At 33.7% G+C, this 22,872-nt stretch overlaps 1 pseudogene; it reads right to left on the bottom strand.

Annotated features, from left to right (window-relative positions):
* Positions 1-13,023: 13,023 nt before the first annotated feature.
* Positions 13,024-21,646, bottom strand: LOC107003363 (annotated as a pseudogene).
* Between the last annotated feature and the right edge of the window lie 1,226 nt (positions 21,647-22,872).

The following is a 22,872-nucleotide window of genomic DNA, read 5'->3' as shown; positions in this document are numbered from 1 at the left end:
TAGAATTGTTATTTTAGTTAGGTTTTACCTCATTATTAGCCTATGGTTCCCACAACCCTAGTTATGGAGTTTAGTTAACCATAGTCATAATTACAATATTCAAATCTATGATATAAGAATTCATGCACTTACTTCGATGAGAAAGAGTAAAATCCGAAAGTTCACTTGATTAATCAGCAAAAGTCACCAACAATCAATGATAAAAGTCTCCAGATAATCAATAATCTCTCAAAGTGTCTACAAAATAATCAAGAGTCTAACAATATTCAAAGGTCTAAATTTGATCCAGAGTCTAACCTCAAAAATGTGGTTTTTCGAACTATTTATAAAAAATAAAAACCTAATTAAACAAGGACTCTATTTGCTGGAAATCTGTCAAAACGCGGCTGGGTCGACGGACCTTGCGACGGGACGTCGTGGTCATGACGGGCCGTCGTGGACTCCGTCGTCCCATACTTTGCAAATTCTTCTGCTGCTCTCTTCATTACCCTCGACGGCAGGTATGACGGATCGTAACGAGCACAACGGTCCGTCGAGGGACTCCGTTTCAAAACACTTGAATTCTTGGAATATGGGTACTGGGCTACTTCTCTGATCTTCATGACGAACCTGCAGGACGGACCGTCATGGCTACGACAGTCCGTCACGCTTTCCGTAACCCCACACTTGGTCAGACTTCCCCATCTTCCTTCAGCAGCTGCACTACGCTGCCACCTAAGGACCGTCACGATCATGACGGACCGTCACAAGCTCCGTAGTGGTCTCTTCTGCATTTCTTCGCTCAAAAACCTCCGCACTCATCTTTGTACAGATTTCCTGCAAATAAGGAGAAAATTATATAGAAAATAGCACAAAAAGGCTTTTGGACACACTAAAATTAAGGAAAAAGTATTAATAATACCGTGAAACCACGGTATATCACCCATCAAGAAAAATCTTGCTCCACCCACGTTCGAACCTAGTTGGGAGTAATTATTTAATTTGTTTTAATTTATTTGGTAGATTAATTTAATAATTAATAATTAATGGCTGATTAAAAAAAGGAAATCAGATTTTCAATTATTATTTATTAATTATTAATTAATTTTACTAAGTCTTGTAAACTAGTCCTAGATCTAAGGGACACTATCTCACACCACTCTCTCTCATGCCTATACCTCTCTCTCTCTCTTGTTTCACTTTCTTTTTGGCTGCAAAAACAGAAAACAATAGATCAGAAAACAACCAGAAAGTTCTCTACACTCAAAGAACTTACCAAAAAAAGTACAAACAAACAAGCTAACTTAAGAAACAAAAATTTTACATCATCTTCTCTACGGGATCGTGTTGAAGGTTTAGTGGAGGATTTGGGCAGCACTTTGAAGGTGTGAAAATCTACAAAAGAAAATATGGTTTTCTCTCTTGGAATCCTTTCTCCAAGAGAAATTTCTTTCTACAAAATTCAACGTATGAAACTAAGGTTGTCCCCTTTATTGTTGAATTCCTTGTCCCTAGTCTCCTTCCTATTTCAATCTAAATTAGGTTAGAAATCATGTTGTTGGTATGGTTGTTGGTAGCTAAGTGTGAAATATGATGGTCTTTGTGATTTTGTGTTTGGAAATAGCAAGCATGTTTAATGATGTCAACCGAAAATGATGTGGTGCAATGTGTAAAATGTTTCTTGTTGTTCTCCGTTTTGAAGTCTTAAAACGGCTTGTTTGATGATTGGAATTATTGTGCATAAGGTGTTTAAATTGTGATGTTTAAATGAAGTGTAAGGTGTCTGATCTTAAGTGACAAAATCCAAGATAAAACAACAATGAATCTACACCTAAAAACGTGTTAAACAAATTATGAAAATACAACAAAACGAACATATGAATGTTGTTAAATAAAGGCTAGAAAATTTAATAATATTTCCAGCACTTGGAGACGGAGTTTTCGGCCAGAATACTTGAAGTTTGAGAAGTTCAAAAATAAATTTAAAACATGTGAGGTCAGTGAGGATTGAACCCAAGACCTCACTACATGAAAGCTGGAAAAAAAATGAGAGGTGTGGGATTCGAACTCACAACCTCTCAACCAAACAAGAGAGAAAAAGGGAAATTTTAAATTAATAAAAGTAATGGGAGGAGTGGGATATGAACCCACCACCTCTTGGCTGAAGGGGGAGACAAGGGGAGAAGTTAAAAAAAATAATGAGAGGGGTGGGATTCGAACCCACCTCCTCTCGGCCAACATGGAAAAACTTTGGAAAAAGAGAAATAAATGAATGTTGCTATGGGGGATCGATCCCGGATCCCCTAATGCTTAAAACGCCTTAGGTGAAGTGAGGGGAGGGAAAAATAAAGGAAAAATAATGTTAGTGAGGGGATACTAAATCTGGTTCCCCAAGCCGAAATGTAAATCCAAAATTAGGTGAAAGAAAATTAACTAAGTGTTGTTCAAGGGATTCGAAGTCGGGTTCCCTTGCCCAATTCCGTATTGACATATAAGTCATACGTAAGTAAACACTTAATGAATATTGCCTCTAAAGATCAAAATCAATATCTTGGCATATCTACAAGATGCATAAGTCTTGTACTACATAATCTTGGGTAAACATGAATCACTGAGACAAACTATGAATAAAGCTTTATGGCTTGTATGTGTTGACTCATAAGTCTAGCATAAGATTAAAAGTAAGTGAACCTAAGATGTATGTGATGAAATGATGTAAAACGTAGAAGGGGTTAAGCAAGAGTGTGAAACACCCTATGACCAAGTGCATTGACATATGATGAAATGAACATTCATGTAAAGGGGTGAGTAATATGAAGAGCAAATGTGCTAAAGTTAATGAATGTGGTGACAACATGATAAGAGGCTAATGTGAAAAATGAGAGCAATCTCAAATGAGCCTAAGTAAATATTACCAAAACGAACATACTCATCTATGAGAGTGTAAAGTTAATGAACAGACCCATCTCTATGAACACTCTAATGAAAGTACTGAAGTTAATGCATACTTAATACTAGTGATGAGATGAGAAATCATCTAATGAGCTATGATGTCCTCATGATAGAAACAAGCTTCCATGATGTATGAGTTGAATGTAATGGAAATTTATACTGAGCACCGATACGCTAGCTTTGAGAGGCGATGCCTTCTTTCGGGAAGGGCGGAGGTTCACGTAACTCTCATGAGATAAGACTGTCCGGCATGCCGGGTATGGATCTCCTTATGTCTCTTAGTCTTCGAACCTATACTGCCAATATAGGGATCTAGCGGGGTTCAATTCACATGTACGCTAGCATGTTTTGGGTCACTTTGGTCGGTGATTCCACCTCTTTTTGGTGTGGGGGATACACTGGATTTCATGATGCTCACATGATATATGTCGGTTAAAGTTAAAGTTCCCAAAGAATGAATGAGGCCAGCCTCAAATGATGCACATAATGAAATGAACTAGACCAAAAATGTAAGGATAGGATAATTAATAGGTGAGCTAGACTTAAGTAATAACGCTAGGTTATTCTTGGTCATTGCACAGCAAACCCGATGAGAGTTTTAAACTACATCCTAGGTATGACTGGTGATTGCACTAGTATATGAAAGAATGAAAAATGAAGTACGTATGAATGAATGAAGCAGACTCTGTGTTTGCTAAAGAAGGCTCCCTAGTTGAGGTCCCATATGTTGAGCCCTCATTTTGGGAAGTCCTAATGTCAAGTCCATGATCCCAAGGTCTCATGGCATATGAAAGAAATATATAAACTACGTGATATGATATGTGAAATATGTTATGTGATATTCGCAAAATGATAAGTTTGATGGTGCATGTACACTATTGGCATGACTTTCCAAATCCAAATTTGGCAGGTCCATTGACTTCCCTAATCCAAATTTGACAAGTCAATTGACTTGACTTTCCATAAATCATGTTGTTAGGAAAGAGCTATTCTTTCTCATGAATGTCCTTGGTGTGTGCTTGCATATATCCATACTTACTACAAGTATGTACTAATTCCATGCAATTATATATTTTTAGGTGCAGGCACAGGTGGACGTTAGATCGTACAGTACAACGTTATAGCTATCCGGACATGGAGCTTTCATCCAGACTTGATAGGACCTCATGCTTTCAAGGCTGTCTACTATTTTTTATCTAGCTTAGATATAGGCCTTAGCTAGTGGAGCATGTTCCACTAGTGTTTCATTTCCCACTTCATTTCAGATTTTATATTGGTGCCGTTTTGGCAAGTACACATTTAATGCAGCTATGAACTATTTCTTTCATTTGATGATTTTAATGTTAGATGGTTGATTGTGAACATTTATTAGTTTAAGTATAATGTATTATACGAATGTTAAATAACAAAAAGTTCAAATCTTCTGCAAAAATTATCCTAGATGACGTATGTAGGCTTGTCTGCGACCTCTGAGAGGTCAACGACGTCGGTCTCGTCTGGGATCTAGATTTCGGTAGTGACACAAGTATCCATTCTTTATATTTTCTTAGGGATTCAATATAGGTATGGAGGGAGTTTATCAATAAGTATCATCCACCCATTGAACCCCCAAAGTTTCTTCAATTCTCCAATTCAAATTCCCAAAGATTGATTAGGTTTTTATTTAATTCCCCATGAGTTCTATTTGTATGGATTCAATTGCTTTATTATGATCTTATTTTGATATGTTGGGATCAATTACAAATTTTCAACCAATTCAATGTAAATTCATGCATTGATCCATGAATCTTGACTATGAACCACGACTTACATGAATTTATAAAGAAGCTTGAAACTATGAATATTTTTTTATGAAATTATGCATGTTTTTATGAAACCAATGTTTATGAGTCAAGTAAGCTTATAGATTAAGGTATCTATATGTTATATGAATCTTGGCCATATTACATGAATGACATATAGATTTATCCTCAATGATTTTCGGGCTATTATCCTAAATTAGGTCTTGATTAGTTTAGTATCCGGATATACCATAAATGATTATAGATCAAAAATTTCAAAACTATTTCCATTAGTATTTGGACATTTATAGTATGAAGTTAATGACTATGGGCCTTATAAATCTACTTTGGAAATGTCATGGATGGTGAAAAGTTTTCTCACGTATGGTCAAAGGCGCTACTCTATAATGTTTTTAGCTTGGATTGGTTGCGTAGTTGTACCTTTCCAGGGATGATAATATGACTCTAGATTGGATTGACTACTTGATTTTCCCTTCCATGTCTAATAAGACAAGTTAAGATCAATGGTTATTCCTTAAGATTTTTGTTTAGCACCGAGATGATACTGAGATGGAAGCTCTCTCGTAGCTTGAGGTCGGGTTTCTAGTAGCAATCTTCATATCGCATAATTATGTGTCACTATATGATGATTGTATTAGATATACATTAGCTAGTAGATTCACTTTAACTAAGATTTATCATTCTTACCTTGGCAAGTAAGCACACCCTTTTTGATGTGACACAGACACTGGATTCCAAGTTATAGCTTGCATGATCTATATGTCGGTTCATGGTAAACTTTCCATAATATGAACTAAGTCACTACTAATGTTTTATGAAGCTACCTTTATGATTTAAAGATACATTGACCATCTTCATGATTTATGAATCTTCTTAAATGATTTTACTATGTTTTATCATGGTCATGCATTTCATGTATTCGATTATGTCCCCATATGATTACATCTCATGATTTATTGCATTCCTCTCATACATAGTGCATTACATGTATTAATGCATACTTGTGCCTATTTTTTCACTAATGTAGGTGTTGACGGTTCTTATCCCTCCTTTCGTGGCTAGTTAGTTACATTACAGATTGGAAGACTTGGTGAATCCTCATACTTCGAGGAAGATGTCACTTTTATAGATTTATCCATTTTTCAAAATTGTATGTGATGTACGAGTTATAGCTCAAACTTGTATGTGATGTATGGGTTACATCCTAATCACTTTCCTTATGATGTACTAGATGGCTTTAAGACTTATGTTAGATTTCTGCTTTTGTCAAAATCTTTACAATATAAATCTTTTGAACTCTTTATATTCCATTATCTTGTATGATGTTTCTAAGTGGCTTGTTTAGGGCCTCTAAGGTTTCTATAAGTCATCTTACAACTGGGGTGTACTTTGGGTCGTGACAAGTCTATTGTTGATTAAAGCTAATATCCCACAAAAACGAATTAAGTTACTTTAGAGGTTTTATGAAGATTTCATGATAATTTAAAGATGCATTGACATTTTCATTATTTATGATCCATAGTTAGAGGTTTACTATGTTTTAGCTTGGCCATTCAACCCCCTTTATGATCATGTTCATGTCGTATGCATATCCCTCATAGTTAGTACATTTCATGTAGTAATGCATACTTGTTCCTACATTGCTTAATACTCTAGGGTTCGATGCTTCCTCTCCTCCTGCTCGTGTCAAGATACGAATTGCTACATATTTCATTTGATTGGTGAATCCCCATACTCCGAGGGAGAAACCATGAAGACTTTACTTTTGATATCATTTACTTTTGAGAATTTTTATGTGGTGTATGAGTTACATCTCAACCACTTTTGGTGTTTTAATTTGTCTTGTCATGACTTAGTATATTTCTGCACTTAGGTTTTTTTTTGTTAATATGAGATTACTTTACCTATTCTCTTTTGTGTATTATTGTTTTGAATGTATGTCAAGTGGCTTTGAAAGGGCCTCTCAGGATCCTATATATTATGTCACATCTAGAATGTACTTTGGGTGATACAACTAATCCTTGCATTATTAATCTTCGTACCAAATGACCCCTAACTATTTATGGTTCTAGTTGTTTTGTTATTATCGTCCATGAATGTTATCTGCATCAGAAGTGCATATAGAATTGACCTTACAAAATTCTTATTGAAGGGGATCACACTTCGCACTTACATTTTTAATTTCTAACTATGTACTCTTGTAATTGCACTATTTGATACACCTTGTATCTAACTTAAAAATCATTATAAAGAAAATATAATACTTTATATTTTATACTAATCGTTGTCTCATAATTAGGAAAACGGATCATACGTTTATTTTGACGATATTGAATCATGAATCATAATTTTATTTTTCTTTTAAAATCTTAATTTTGGGATATCCAATCATTTTGAGAGAGTTACCGTTATGTTGACTTGTCCTCAGTCATAATCTCATTTTCCTAGATACTTTCTAAATTACCACTCTAGTTTGTCCTTTTGTAAGTGAATCCGGCAAATATTCTTTTATTTACATAGTAAATGTTGATAATTCTACTAGAGAATAGTGAATAATGATATTGTGTCTTCGTTGTATGTGACAAGACTTACCATTACAAATAAAAATCCTATCCATTCTTATGGTTGCTTATATATCATAATGTATGCATATAATAGGCAATAATTTGGGTCAAAATGAAATGTCTGGTAAGAAATTTCAGAGTCACTCTACTTCTTCACCGATATTGTCTAAAGTTATGAATCAGACTCCATTGTAGAGAGGGCAATACAAGCCAGTTTGGATGACTTCCAAAATGTTACTCCCTCCGTTTCTATTTATATGTCGTTCTTATTAAAAATAGATGTTTCCTAATACCTATCATTTCACACAACCAATACATAGATAACATTATTCTTGATATTTCATACTTGAGAGTTGTTAGCCTAGAAAGTATGAATTTGACCAACATAGGAAAACTAAATGATTTTTATTTTAGCCAAGGTGTGCCTAGGGCTAGTTTTATTAATAAATATAAAAGGATCTCAAAGAGAAGAGAAAAAGTAAGGGGGGCTAGGTTTTAACGAACCTCTACTAATTAACAAGCATGAAGAAAATAAGAGTTAGAGAAAACTAGATGTGTTATGATCATCATATAGTTATAATACTCCATGTGATGATACTACAAATGAGAATGCCTAAGTAATGCAAAAATATAAAATCTTAGAATAAAGCTAGATTATTATCACCAAACTTCATTTTATATATGTCAGAATTAAAAGTGATGGATTGCCCATGTAAAGTAACCTGAAGTATTTTCTTGTTGTATTCTTCATCAAATATGTTGAACTAAACATGATAGTTCATCACTTCTTTTTGGATCATGTTGTTGTTGAAACGGTTATCTGATTTTGCTTTTCTAGTCGCATTGTTAGGTGCCGTGGAATAAATTCCTCAGTTACCTTACCATCCCAACTATGTTGCCTTTCATGTTTCTTCTTTTTTTTTTTGTTGCTTCCACTTCTATTTTGCCTAGGCGAGAGATCTCCATCTTTGGCTACCTTATCAAATAATACGTCTAACATATCAACCGCATCATCTTCGTCAAACATTTCACTGCCCAAGTCACTATCATAAGTTGTAGTTGGACTGCATCTTGAAACTTCAGCTTCTGGATCATGGCTTTCCCAAAACCTTGGTGTTAATGGTCAAGATATTTTTGGAGTTATCAATTGTCACTGCCATAGATGGATTTTCCTTACATGAAGGGACAAATATGGGTGATTGAGGAATTAACTTAATACTTGTAGGTGCATGCTCGTCTTCCTCAACTAAATTGGCCCATCTAGAATCACTTGTTTTCTTCACCAAGCTCTTGTCATTTCTTTTAGAATGTGGTTTTATCATTGGGTTTTCTTTATTCAACATTGTGTCATGTGACTCTTCGATTACTCGAGTAGTTTCTTGATTAGAAACTTCAACAATTGGAGTGGACAAAGCTTTTGACCAGAATTGATAATTAGGGCATCAAAGGTGTTAGAGCACACAATCTTCCTTGATATATTATCGTCACAATTTATCGTTTGCTCCTTGCATGGTGGGTTAGTGCAATCTAGTTGTTGTAGTTGGGTGTTACCTGTAAAAAATGTCTTGCTTGTTACTATAGTCCAACCTCCCTTATCATTGTCCTTCAGAGGGAAGTCATGATCACATGTACCACCAGATTCAAAAATTTGATCCAAATTTTCTTCACATTATTGCACTTTATTAGCCTGGTCAGAATCTTCAATCGTAGCCAAACTAGGATCTTTCTCTGATTAAACACCAGTAGTAGTTATTTTAGAATTCGAAGCTAGATCAGACTCCAAATCAATCACGGGAACCATCGAATCCCTGGTAACATTATCCTTTGCACTCAAGATCAATGTATCATCTTGAATACAAGTATCAACTACTGGATCTCCGTTATTTTTAATGGCTTCCACAATTGCTATTTCATTATTATTTGCATCTGCAATTCAAGTATTATCATCATCAATACTTTGACCTATCATCCCTTATTCTCATTAAAAATTTGTCTCAAATCACCTTGAAATTTTGAACTTTTCATCTCCAACCATTCCATTATCTTTGTGATTTTTATCTTGATTCTTTTTCAAAATCAATCGACATTTTTTTCATCATGAAATAGGTACAATATAAAGGTAAACTATCATAAACAAATTCCTGAAAAACCTCTTTAATCTTACGGATCTATTCGTCCAAATATTGGAGATGCATCTTCTTAGGCAGCTTGTCCATAAGATCGAGTATCACTTTCACCCTAGCAGTGCTAGGCCTTGTCTTGTCTTAAGTTGCCTTATCGATAGCTATTGGCCTTCCAACATCGACAACAAAGATCTCTTGCCAAATAATCTGGTGATAATCGAGGCAACGAAATCCACACCGCGGCCATTGAAGTTTTTTCTCTAGAAATGAAATATATCATCCAAGGATACACCCTATAAAGATGTTGCTCTCCACGGAAAGGTAAAAAGCTTACCGATTTTGATAGAGAAACCACATAATCTTCAATATTGGTCTATCCTTAGCAGAATATGTCTACGAGCAAGTAAATCAACTAAACAATTTCCTTTGATGCCCAAGTGTTTAAGTAAAACTGTTCGCAAATCCTTCACTTCTAGTGTATCGCATGAGAACTTAATAATTATAACTTGATGTAATCCTTCTTCCTGTGCGAATGTATGTCGTTCGCCCTTTGTGGATTGAATCGTAGGCTTTCCATGTACATATTGAATGTATTTCAACTGGATTTTTGTCAAATTTTTAAAATCTTCATTTGTGGTTAATCGAGTAGAGCAAAGGATGTTTGTTGATTAGGATTAGGATTACGGTTTGTCTCTCCCACAACCAAAGGTCGGCGGAGAGAGGTGTGCAGACATGGTCCATCGCAATTGTTCAGGGTTTAGGGCGTCCACTGTTTTCACTTTCTTTCTCTCGGAAAACTAAATAATTAATTCATATTCATTGATCAATTTAATTAATCAAAATAAATTACTTTATTGAAAATTTGACTTGTACAGAATACTAAATAAGGGTGCAAAGGTAAATTTACCTAATTTCTTAAGGGACGAGAATATAAATCGAAACGGAGGGATTAATTCTTCCTAAATGGCAAAAACATATCCACATATAGATTTTGTTTTGGTTGAGTCAATGATCCAATTTACTATCACTATATCTTTCAATAATTATTGAATGCTTATTGTAATGCAAAATAAAATTTCAGTATGTTTAAAATACCACAAAACTCCTTTTATAGTGTCATCGAATGATTTTGATCAGAATTAGCAGATTTTCACAATCTTTAATTTTATTGTGTGTATTATGTAATTGAATAAAGAGATTAAAAAGATATAATTGTCCCTGAACCTCGTTAGTACCCCTACCGATTCAATAGAAGTGCTTGTACCAATATCAATGTGATTGACTTTATCTTTTAGATTGTAAATATGACTAGTGTCTGCGCGGCCCAGTATTAACTTATAAATTATTTGTTTAAAATAATATTAATTAAATAATGTATTTTTTTCGATAAAAACAACTTTAGATTTATGTTAATAGATTATCTAATTAAGTGTGAAATGAATATGCGATAAATAATTTTAAATGGTGTTGATTAAACAATTTTAAATTATTGATCCAAAAAAAGTTATATATATTTGCATGGTAATTTCATTCTTCTTACTCAAAAATTTGACGTGATGGATCCATATTAAGATCTCCATTACTCAAAACTTATACTTCATTGTTTGCCACTTTCCTTTACCTAAAATTATTTCTTATTTATGACCCGAGTTACTTATAATCCAAGTAATGTCATAAATAGTATTTAATAAGGATTAGATCTTATCTGTATATGGGTTACTTGATGAACGTACCTAATTAAATCATATCTCTATAAATTGGTCCTCTCTCCACCCATTAGGGTTACCACATATTCTTTATAATAATTTCATCACTGAAGTTAGGGTAAGGAGGTAGAAATCAATTTACAACTAACACTTTCACTTTTAACTCTGATGATGTCTTCCTCGTCAGGTATGTGCCCCACTACAAAAAAATCAGCCTCTAAGGAAGGGAAATCTAGTCCCTGAAAGTTGAAATCTGCTCCCAAACGAGCAATTGAGACCAGAAAAATCTGGTCGCCACTCGTGCTAGAAAGTGTCGTCGCTACTGGTCACTAAGGACGAGTTCAAAATACTGGTCTTTTAATGTCTTTGAGACGAGAAAAACACTGGTCGTGGAACAATTTTAGAGACTGCATATCTGGTCTTAAATGGACCATTGATAAGTTGGTTTTCAGATCGTTAATCCTCTTTTGCGTCCTTCCGCAACCTTGTCCCAATAACTCTTTAGGGACGAGTGTTATCTGGTCCTAGAATAGCGTTAGAGACCGTTAGCAATCTGTTCCTAGAATAGTTATAGCGACAATAAGGAACTGGTCCTAAAGAAGTTTTAGGGACGAACAACAAGCTGGTCCTAGAATAGTTGTAGGGACGAACAACAACCTGGTCCAAAAATAGCTTTAAGACGAACATCATTTCTAGTCGTAGATTCACCTTTACAGAAATTCAATAACTATGGTCTCTAACTAATCACTGTTGATCCAATAACCATTGATATCACAAGAATCTAACAAAATATCAAATTAATTATCAACTAAAATCTGGATACAAAAGATTTAAGTTTCAATATTTTCTTAATTAATAAACAAAAAAACTAAAGATAACATCCATTGTTTTGCATAACATTCATAGCACAGAAAGAATGAGTTGGTGCATCTTATAAGCTATGATTCACAGAAGATGAGCAAAAGTTGGGCAAAAACTTAAAAGTTTACTCTTTTTCATGTGATTTTCAGAAACATCCATAAACCTGCAAGCATAAGAAAAAATTCTATTAGAAAAAACTTCAAATTCATCAATCAATAGAAACCAACATCTATTTCAAAGAACCACGCCTAACTAATGTTTAGTAAAAATTGGAGATAAATGGATAGAAAAGTTAGCTTAAGAGACTATTTAATTGGATGAACTATTTGAAAGTGAAACGTAGTAGTTCGTTTTGTAACAAATTAAAGAACAATGGATGTGACAATAATATTTTAGCCTATAGCCTTTGCTGCACAGGTGTAGATAAATTAACAACAGTGAGTCGAGCGATTGTCCCTAGCTAATAGCATCACAGAGAGCCCCAAAAATTGCCTTGGACAAAAGATTAGTGTACTTTTTTGAGTTGACTTTCCTATCGATACCTCTAATAGTTGCTTCTATTATAAGTATATGAGAAAGGATTTTCTTTCAACATTTCTGCAGCCATTGCGGGTACCATGAAGATTGAGGGGATGTCCAAGATCTAAGAACAAGAATTTTGACGGGCACTTACGTGGCAGCATTGTTACGTTGCAGCAGTGCATAAAGAATATCTTAAGAGACGAGCAGGATGAACAATAATCAGGCAAAATATGGTAAAACAGAGAAGGTGGCAGCAGTGTTGCAGGAACGCAGAAAATTTAAAAACAATGTTTGCGCCGTTATGCAGAAAATGAAAAACCAAGCCTTTCACTATTAAAAAAAGTTATGCGGATAATCAAAAACAGATCACATCTCTACAACAACTAATTCTAAAGAAAAAATATTTATAAGTCAGGTATATTGTCACTTACTTGGTTAACTGAATAGGCAGTGCTCATTCGGTTGAAACTGATGTTGTCGGTGGGACATGTGACTGCTGAGCAACGAAGAATTCTTTCATATTCATTATATCTTTCATCTTATCTTCTATGGTAGACAAGCGATCATTCAAAGATTTGTTTTCCTCATTCAAGAATTTTTTTTCATTTGATATCCTCTCGAGTTGAACGTAGCGCGGACAATAATTCAGCCTTTGAAGAAGTTCCACCTTTCAAGTCTTTTGCCTTTAATCCACCTCCTAGTCCAAATACATGGCTAAGAGTTTGAGGTCCACAACATTTTTCAACAATCTCTATAATAGGTAGAGATGGATCTGCTTGAACCATTTCCTTGAGTTGAGCCCATAGTATATGTCAAAGAATATTTTTAATCATAACACATCATTTTGAAGTAATTAATATATTAAGTTTACCAAACGCACATGTTTTTCAATTGCTTCAGGTTCAACAAGCTTGTTTTTTTTTTACGCGTCTCAAAGAAAATAGTTGCCACTTCTGGTGGATTTCCATCTTTTCCTCCCTTTACATCAAAGTCAAACATGTCAAATAACACACACCTTGTAAAAAGTCTATTTCGGAAAAATTAATTTTATGATATTTCCTTTTGATAGATAATCTCTAATAGGCTTGCTACCAATATGATGAAGCATCTTCAATTTAGCTCGGTTTGTTTCATTCCTTCTACTCCTTGCCAGTATTTATTTAACAAAGAGTTGCATTCTAGGAGGATAAATGAATATAATAGACCATAGAAAAGCTAATACAATTGCGGATCAGATATACTCTCTAAATAGGGCTCCGCAATTGACAAAACGGTTATGTACCAAAAGAGAAAGCAAACTCCAGAATAGAGAAGTTAGCAAAGTAAACTACTAATTCAGTAGGCATACCTGAAAACTTTCATAAGCAAAGTGCTCTTTCACTAACCATTCCCATCTTTTTTGTCTACTCCCCTTGGGACATTCTTAAGAAACTGTTGAAGTGGCTTGTCCTTCACATATTTTGCATGCAAGTGTCCTCTCCATTTATTCCATAACTCATTCATCCATCCCAAGATATGATCACGATGATCATTCATATCAACATTCTCAAATTTATGCTACAACAATCAAAACATGATAAGTTGAGTTATCATCTTCAAACTTGATCTATGTTTCTGAACAACTTTGCTCTGAGATTATAAAAACACTCTAAGGTACTTGATTATAGACTATTTATCTATTATAAATGAATATCGATACGAGCTACTTTAGATAGAATTCTAAGATAAAAAACATTAGCTATATGGACAAGAACACACGACATATCAGGTAGTAAATAATATAAATCATGTGTATATTTATTACCTCAACAGCCGCCCACATATGATTCAACTTTTCTTGCTTAATATCATGCCACGATGATACTCCCAAGGGAAAAATATTACGATCACGAACAATTTTACCCAAATGCCTCGAAAACAGATTGCTATTTGCTCCAACCGTTCGATTATTGTAAAAGGTTACTTTCAGCTTTTGTCCAATTTCAAGTGAAGCAACTTCTTTGCACATGTTGCTTCCTCGAACTTTTTTTACCTTTGTAGGATTAGATGAACCTAAAGTTGCATAATATAATAATAACTATAGAAATCAAACTCAATTCAAAAACATAATAATATATGAATTTAAGATATCATACCGTTTTCAGTTGTTTGAGAGTGCTTCATGACTTGATTAATAGAAGGAGACAATGAAACATTGGTCTGCATACCATCTTTCTTAAGAACAATATTTTTCATTTTTCTTATTTCTTGACAAGAGGAAGAGGTAGAACTCGATTTTGTGCTTTTAGAAAGAGTTTGCATACGTTGATTAGCACAACCAACACTCTTGTTAAAAGATCCCACCTCAGATTCAGAAATTTCTAAAGGTGAGCTCAAAGATCCAGATCTTTTCTCTAGTCCCTTTCTTGTAGCAGCTGGACGCGCTAAATGTAATATAGTAGTTCATCAAAAAAATTGAAAATCTAACTGATTTTTAAAAAAAATACATCTTTGTGCAGTGAAGTATATTCTGCAATTTATTGTGCTAGTTGGTTTAAAATGTTTGATAGTAGTTGTATGGATCAACAGTGGAGAAGTCCAAACAAAAAAAATTAGGAAAAGACATTTATCTTCAACACAATTAAATCAATAGGTTCAGACATTTTTCATCGAAAATGATAGACATTAACTACAAGAAAGTCGGCCTCATAATCAAAAATATCTTACTTGTTTCAACTTCTTGAGTGCATTTCTCAACTTTCATAGCAGATGTAGGAAATGAAAAATTATTTTGGATGTTCTCTTTCTCAGGAACCATGGAGTTCTTATAAATCTGATACTTTTCAAGTCCTCGTCCTTTGTCCTTCTCCGTATAACCTGAAAAAAAAGACAGTCATATTCTTCATTATTTAAATCAATCTCATAGCTTTATTCACATGGTCTAATTCCATTCGTAAGTAAGATAACATTTCATTGACTATAAAAAGTTGAAAACAAATAACTGAAGCAAATAAGTGGACAAAGTCAATGATATGTCTGTGACATAATATCACAGTTATTAGGTGAAAGAGGGGCGACAAGGGAGAATTCACCAGCTAAAAATCACTCACCAAGTAAAAATTAATCATAAAAATCAAAAGGTTCGGAAATGGTTGAAATTTCACACCTCCTCCTCCAAGTTAAAATACAGAATGCAGGAAAAGAATATCTCTTCAATAGAATTAAATATTTTGCTTATGGTCGGAAGTAATAGAATACAAAATATCTTACTTGTTTCAATTTCTTTGATGTACTTCTTAACTAGATCACTTGATTGAGGCAACAAACTCTTAGATGATGTATTCCCTTTCTCACCCAGAGATTTAAGTCCTCGTCCTCGTCCCTTTCCTATAGCCCCAGGCGCGACAAATGTATATCTGATAGTACTCTTTAAATTCGAACTGACCTCATTTTCAGTTTTCAATGGTTTCATCTTGAACCTGCAAAAATAGTCAAAAGTTAAAGTTTGGACATGGAAAAAAGTAAACATATACTGATAAAAAAAACGGTGTCATCATACTGTTTAACAATGAATATATTGATTCATAAATAGATACTTCACCTCATTAGTTCTTTTTCTTTTCTTTTGTGAAGGACTTCCTAACTCTACAATATCATCCTCCATTTGTTCCACAATCTCATAGGAATCACGAGGTTGAGTCTTCCTCACTACTTGCCAACCTTTGTTGGAATTATCATTAGCATAAAATACTTGAGATGCTTGATTCGCTAAAACAAATGGCTCATTTGTTTTCAAAAATCTGTCGGGATTAACACTCACAAAATCATACTCATCCTTTTTAATTCCTTTTACTTCATCATACACATCAAACCAATCAATCACATTTGAATAAAACCACTCTTCTATCCATGACAAATTGCAACTCAATTATATCTGTTAAAACTCCATAGTAATCAAGGTTCTCTCTATCTTCATCATTCTCACCCAATATAACAACACCACAATTTTGAGTCCTAACTTTTTATCATGCTCTTCTACATGAAATCTATATCCATTAACAATGTAACCATTAGAACGCGTCGAATATTTTGTGGGACCGCATGAAAGTGAGAGTAGATCTTCCATGATACAACTATCATCTCCTTTATGCAATAGTGCGACCTATAAACAAAATTTTATTGAATATTTTAGAATGAGTATTATAATATTAGATATATCAATTTTTATATTTATGTATCACTTACTCTATCTTTAAACCATTCAATAAATTGTCGGCTCCATTCTGCATCAGACAACTTTGTCGAGCATTCTCATGAGTTTGTGCAAACTCTCTAAAAAATTGAATTGAACCATAAGTCCCCATATAGAAAAGAAATTACCTTAAAAGAAATAAAAATGAGATAATATGAAAGAACTTTCCATACTTAAGATATGGTAAGACTTCATCACAATTCTTCAGTATGTATACATGTGCTTGTTCTAATTCATCCGCTTTAAGATCACATGGCTCTTTAGCTCCAAGAGTTCTTCCAAGTTGACTAAAGATGGATAAACCGCCATCTAATTGTTTTAAACCACCATCATTATTTCGCTCGGGCCGACTGAATCTTGTGTCAACTTTATGCAGATACATTGAACATAGTATCATACATTCATGTGCAAAGTATCCCTATGCAATACAACCTTCAGGATATGCTCTATTACCAATAAGTGATTTCAAAAAAAATAACCATCGTTCCATAGGATACATCCACCGATAATGAATCTGTCCAGTAATCTTAGCTTCAGTAGCTAAATGAACAGATAAATACTCCATCACATCAAAAAATGAAGGAGGTAAGACCTTTTCTACCTTACAAAAAGTTAATAGGTATTTGCGCTTCAATATGTTCCAAGTTATAAATTTTCAACTCCTTTGATCCAAGAAGACTAAAAAATATAGATAATTCAATAAGTGGTTCACACACTTCTTTTGACAACATGCAAGAGGAAGTATATGTTGCAAGAGAACATGACAATCATGGCTTTTTAATCCAGATATCTTGTGATCTTTCAGGTTCACACATTGAGAAATATTAGATGAAAAACCATCAGGAACCTTTAGATTCTTTAAGAAAAGGCACAATTTGTGCTTATCTTCTGGAGACAATGTGTATCATGCTATTGGAACTTCAATTTTCTCCCCATTTTGGATGGGGTGCAATTCTGGCCTAATGTTCATCTCTTGCAAGTCTAAGCGATTTTTGATTGTGTCCTTGGTCTTGCCTTTGACATTCATGATTGTCCCCATGATATTATCACATATATTTTTTTCAATATGCATAACATCCAAATTATGTCGCAGCAAGAGACACTTCCAATATGAAAGTTCAAAAAAGATACTTTTTTTGTTCTAGTTATCCTTTCGATTTTCATGTGATATCTTCTTTCTTTTCTTAGGATCCTTCGACAACTGTAACCCTTCAAGATCTTGTACTTGATTAAGTATCTCAATACCTGAACACATTTTTGGTGGGGGCCTTTTCTCAATTGTACCATCAAATGAGTCCTTATCATTTCTCCATTTGTGGTTTTTAGAAATATAACGCCGATGACCCATAAAACACTCCTTCTTACCATTCATCAATCGAATTGAGGAAGGGTCTTTATTGCAACATGGGCATGTCATTTTTCCTTTTGTACTCCATCCAAATAAATTTTCATATGCTGGAAAGTCATTGATTGTCTACAATAAAGAAGCACGCAATTTAAAATTTATTCTAGTAGATGCATCATAGGTCTCAATACCAACTTCCCACAACTCCTTCAATTTCTCTATTAAAGGCTGAAGATATGTATCAATTGCATCTCCTGGACCATTTGGACCTGGAATAAGCATAGACAAAATAAAGTTTTCTTGCTTCATACACAGCCAAGGTGGTAAATTATAAGGAATAAGAACAACAGGTCAAATGCTATGTGAGGTTTTTGAATTCCAAAGCGGTTGAAATCCATCACTAGCAAGTCCAAGTCGAACATTACGAGGCTCAGCAGCAAATGAAGGATGAAGTTCATCAAATGATTTCCATGCCATTGAATCAGCCGGATGCCTCATTATTCCATCATCAACTCTTTTATCCTTGTGTCATGTCATTAGAGAAGATGTCTTTGTAGACATAAACAGCTTTTGTAGTCTAGGCTTTAAAGGAAAATAGTGTAGGCTCTTTACCGCTATCCTTTTACCTTTTTTATTCTTTGTTTCCCCTCTATGTGTATTTATTTTCCATCTGGATGCACCACAAACTTTGCAAGAATCAAGTAAGCTATCCTCATTCCAGTATAACATGCAATCATTAGTACAAGCATCAATCTTGTTGTATGAAAGCCCGAGTTCTTGAATGATCTTCTTTGCCCCATAATATGAGTTTGGCAGATTGGCGCCATTAAGCAACAACTCGTCTTTCAACATTTTCAATAACATGGTAAATGAAGCATTACTCCTACGGTCTATATTTTTTATGTGAAGCAATTTGATCAAAGAAGAAAGCTTTGAAGCTTTTGAATTTATGTATAATGGCAGTTCAAAATCCTTCAATAGGTTGTAGAATTTTTTTGCTTCAGCATTCGGTTCCTCCTCAAGAATATTATCACAATCAGCATTTGTAGTTCCTCCATCAAGATTAGGATATAAATCTTTCAACAATTCTTCTACTTCATCTTCACTCTCATATTCTTCTACTTCATTATTATCTTCATCTTCAGACGTATCTTCACATTCAGATTCTAATTCTGACAATGGCTCACCCAAACGTTCTCCATGGTGATACCAAAAAGTATAGTTGTGAATTATTCCATGTACTATCAAATGTGTCTCAACTATTTTACGAGTCCCTAAAGTAGTATTGTAACATTTGACACATGGACATTGTATTTCATATTCTTCTCCTGTTTTTTTTAAAAGCATAATTCAAAAACTTTTGCACACCAACTAAGTGGATTTCATCGAGACGATTATTAACAAGTTCCATCCACTTTTTGATAGGTGCCATAACCTTTAAGAGAACATACAATTTTTCAAGAAAGATAAAGAATGTTACAACGTTGAGAAACAATCAGAAAAGAGAATGTACTAAATAGTTCATTTACTTGAATCTTTAAATAATACATAAAGAAAGAACTAAGAAAATTAGAAATGAAAATTTTCCACCAGAACTATATGTTGCAACCTAGAGGAGTAATCAGAAAAGAAAATCTTATCCGATAGTCATTGCTACAAGCTATAAAAAAATTTGTACTTTCTGAAATACATAATCACTAGAACGACATATGGAGTTAGCCCCACCAAATTCTTAAGCAAAACATTCTGTTTTTTTGTTCGAAAAGAACCATCGCACCAACCTGTACAACTTGTATCCAGTGTACATTAAGGCTTGATCAGTAAGTATGATTGTATATAGAAAAAAGTAGCAAAAGACGATTTTTGATACATGTACATAACTAAAAGTCTACAACAAGAAGCTTAAAAATCTTTTATTCATAACTTCAGTTAAATTGCTTCCTTTTGATACTAAGTGGTCAATCCTCACTATAGTTTTAGTTTGTGTTGACATCAAAGTGGCATATGGTTATTTGCCACTATTCTCCTGTATGTCACAGGAAGAAGGCTGTCTTATGGAGTCTAACATATGGGATTGAGAGGCGTTGATTCATAGATGACTGGTTGCTCCTGAAAATCACAAGAGTAGTCCTTAATTCTATGTAGTTTGTCAGGTCTTCAACAAATAAACTATGCTAACTTTCAATCTCTTACAAATTAAGCATCATAAGCAAAGACAAATAAGAAAAAGATGAATAAAATTACGAAAGTTAGAACAGATGAGAACTAGGTGAAAACTCAACATCAGGTCACAAATTCACTATTTCAGTTTCAGTCCAACTGTACTATGTTTCTAGTTCGAGTTTCAAAATAAACAAGGCAGAAGTAGTAATCCATCTGTTCAATGCAAGTATTAAATAAGCACTGGAAAGTTGAAGACTTGAAGTTACACAGTTAGTCAGTCAAATATTAAATCAAAATATTAATAGATGTTACAAGTCAGTTAGGAAAAACTATGTATATTTTTTTGCTCCTATATATCCATAACACAGTTAGCCTTCTTATATCAGTGGTTGACTGAAATCATTTGTCTAAAGATGAACTAATTGGGTAGGTTGCAGGTCACTGCCTCAGTGGTGGTCAGTCACAACTCACAATTCTCAATGATATAGACTTACGATATGAATAGGGATGGTCTTTGGTGAATTTCTACTTCTGAACTTCTCTTCCTACTCATTATGAGGCTTCCTCTTTAAATTTGACGGAGCAACAAATAGCATACGTCCATATTTCTCCTGCTTAATAAGTTATATGGAAAAGGTATGGATAGATAAAATATATCTGTTTGTGAGTCTCGCCTCCCCTACTCATAACAGAAACATTAAAATTATGCAAGTATATCTTACTTTTAAAGTTACATGTAACAAGCCTAGTTCCTATTTCGCTCGCAAAATATCAAGATATATCGAAGACAGAAAAGTAGTATATGTTGTTGGCGAAATAATTAGACTTTTCAATTACAATATGCACTATATACAAAATTTGATCCTCAGACACATAAACAGTCAACAAAAAGGAGTCACTGTTAGAAACTTAACCCCATAATATTTTACTGATTGTACATAAGAAAACATATCATATTTTAAAACTTTTAACCTCTTTAGTGTTGTAAAACAGGAAGAACAAGAAGAAGAGTAACTTCAAAGAAAATCTATCAATCCAATTTATGAAACTCGAAACAACCAAAGCTTGATTAGAAGAGGAAGCAAACTTGTAAGATTTGTTTCACTGATCGAGCAGCTATAAGCAGCAACTATACGTTTTACCTCTTCGATAAGCAGCTGCGATGGAAATCCTTTGATGAAGAAGACAGAGCTGAGGAGCTGGGATGGAAATTCTTTGATGAAGAAGACAGAGTTGAAAGCAGCTGCGATTGAAATACTTTGATGAAGAAGACAGCGCTGCGAAGAAGAACACCGATTTTATATTGTTCAATAGATCGATCGTGTAGAGAAGCTTGTGTTGCGACCAGCAGAGGAAGTGTCTTTTTATTTCCTTTGTACGTTTTTTTCCTTTTAGAAAACGTAGGGTTTTTCCTTTTTGGCTAGTTACAGTGTAAAAAAATTGCCGCCTAAAATTTGGTGTTTTTTTAATTATTTTTTTTAATGTACTTTATTATATTTTGGCTTGCAAGCGCGCCAAAAGTCTTAGAATTAGACTTTATGATCAGTTAGTATGATATTTAGGGACCGGATTAAGTATTTTCGCAATAGAATATATAAATAGGGTTTGGAATATAATCTCGTTCCAATACATATATTTTTAGAGATGAGATTAGTAGCTGGTTACTAAATGTCGGTCTTAAATAAGAGTTTTTCTTGTAGTGCCCTTAACGATCTCTATGTAAGATTATCGTGTTCAAGATTCAGATATTATATTATTCAAGTATTTAATCTTACATGTGGCATCAGAGCCTGAGTTGTTTGAACATATAATTTTCATAAATTATATAACTGCATCAGCCTTGGTAGGATAATAAAGAGTAATTACCGCCCATCATTCCTAAATAAATAGATAATTATGTTTTATTTTAGATTGCACAAATTCTGAAAAATTTAATCCTCCCATAATGTAATAATTATGTTTTTCTTTTAGTTATATTAAGTAATGAATAGTATTGTACTTAGTGAAATATAGTTTGTTAGTCACCAAAATAATCAAACTACAAAATTAATGTTTACACATATAATATTTTTATTTACTTGATATATGCGAATTAATCCAATTCATTATTTATTGGCACATTCAATATTCCAAGAGAGACTGAGTCTGATTTTTCAACTTGATGCATGTATTTTGTTTCTATAGTTTGTTAGTCACCAAAGTAGCCAAACAAGAGAAAATTAACGTTTACACATATCATATTTATGATCACTGATACATGTGTTATGTTTCTATAGTTTGTCAGTCACCAAAGTGGCCAAACTAAAATTTTTAAAATTATTCACATGCACAAATTTTTAAGAGATTATGTATGCATTTGTATTCGTATAGCTTGTTAGTCACCAAAGTGGTCAAACTAGTATCGTTAAGAAAAATATGCACTCATAAAATTGTCATTTTTCTATGAAATTTATTTAAATGTCTATATTGAAAAATAAATAGATAAGTTGACTTCACTATTGCTAGAACTTAAAATTTTTACCCAAAGGTGAATCTATCATTCTACGAATGGTGAAAAATTATGAGGTAAATTAATATATTAAACATATATTGTATATTCAAAGATGTCGTATATGTTTGGTTAA

The sequence above is a fragment of the Solanum pennellii genome, chromosome 11 (genome assembly GCF_001406875.1).
Source record: "Solanum pennellii chromosome 11, SPENNV200".
Classification (NCBI taxonomy): domain Eukaryota; kingdom Viridiplantae; phylum Streptophyta; class Magnoliopsida; order Solanales; family Solanaceae; genus Solanum; species Solanum pennellii.
The sequence above is the reverse complement of the archived record's forward strand: the minus strand, read 5'-3'. Positions and strand labels throughout refer to the sequence as shown.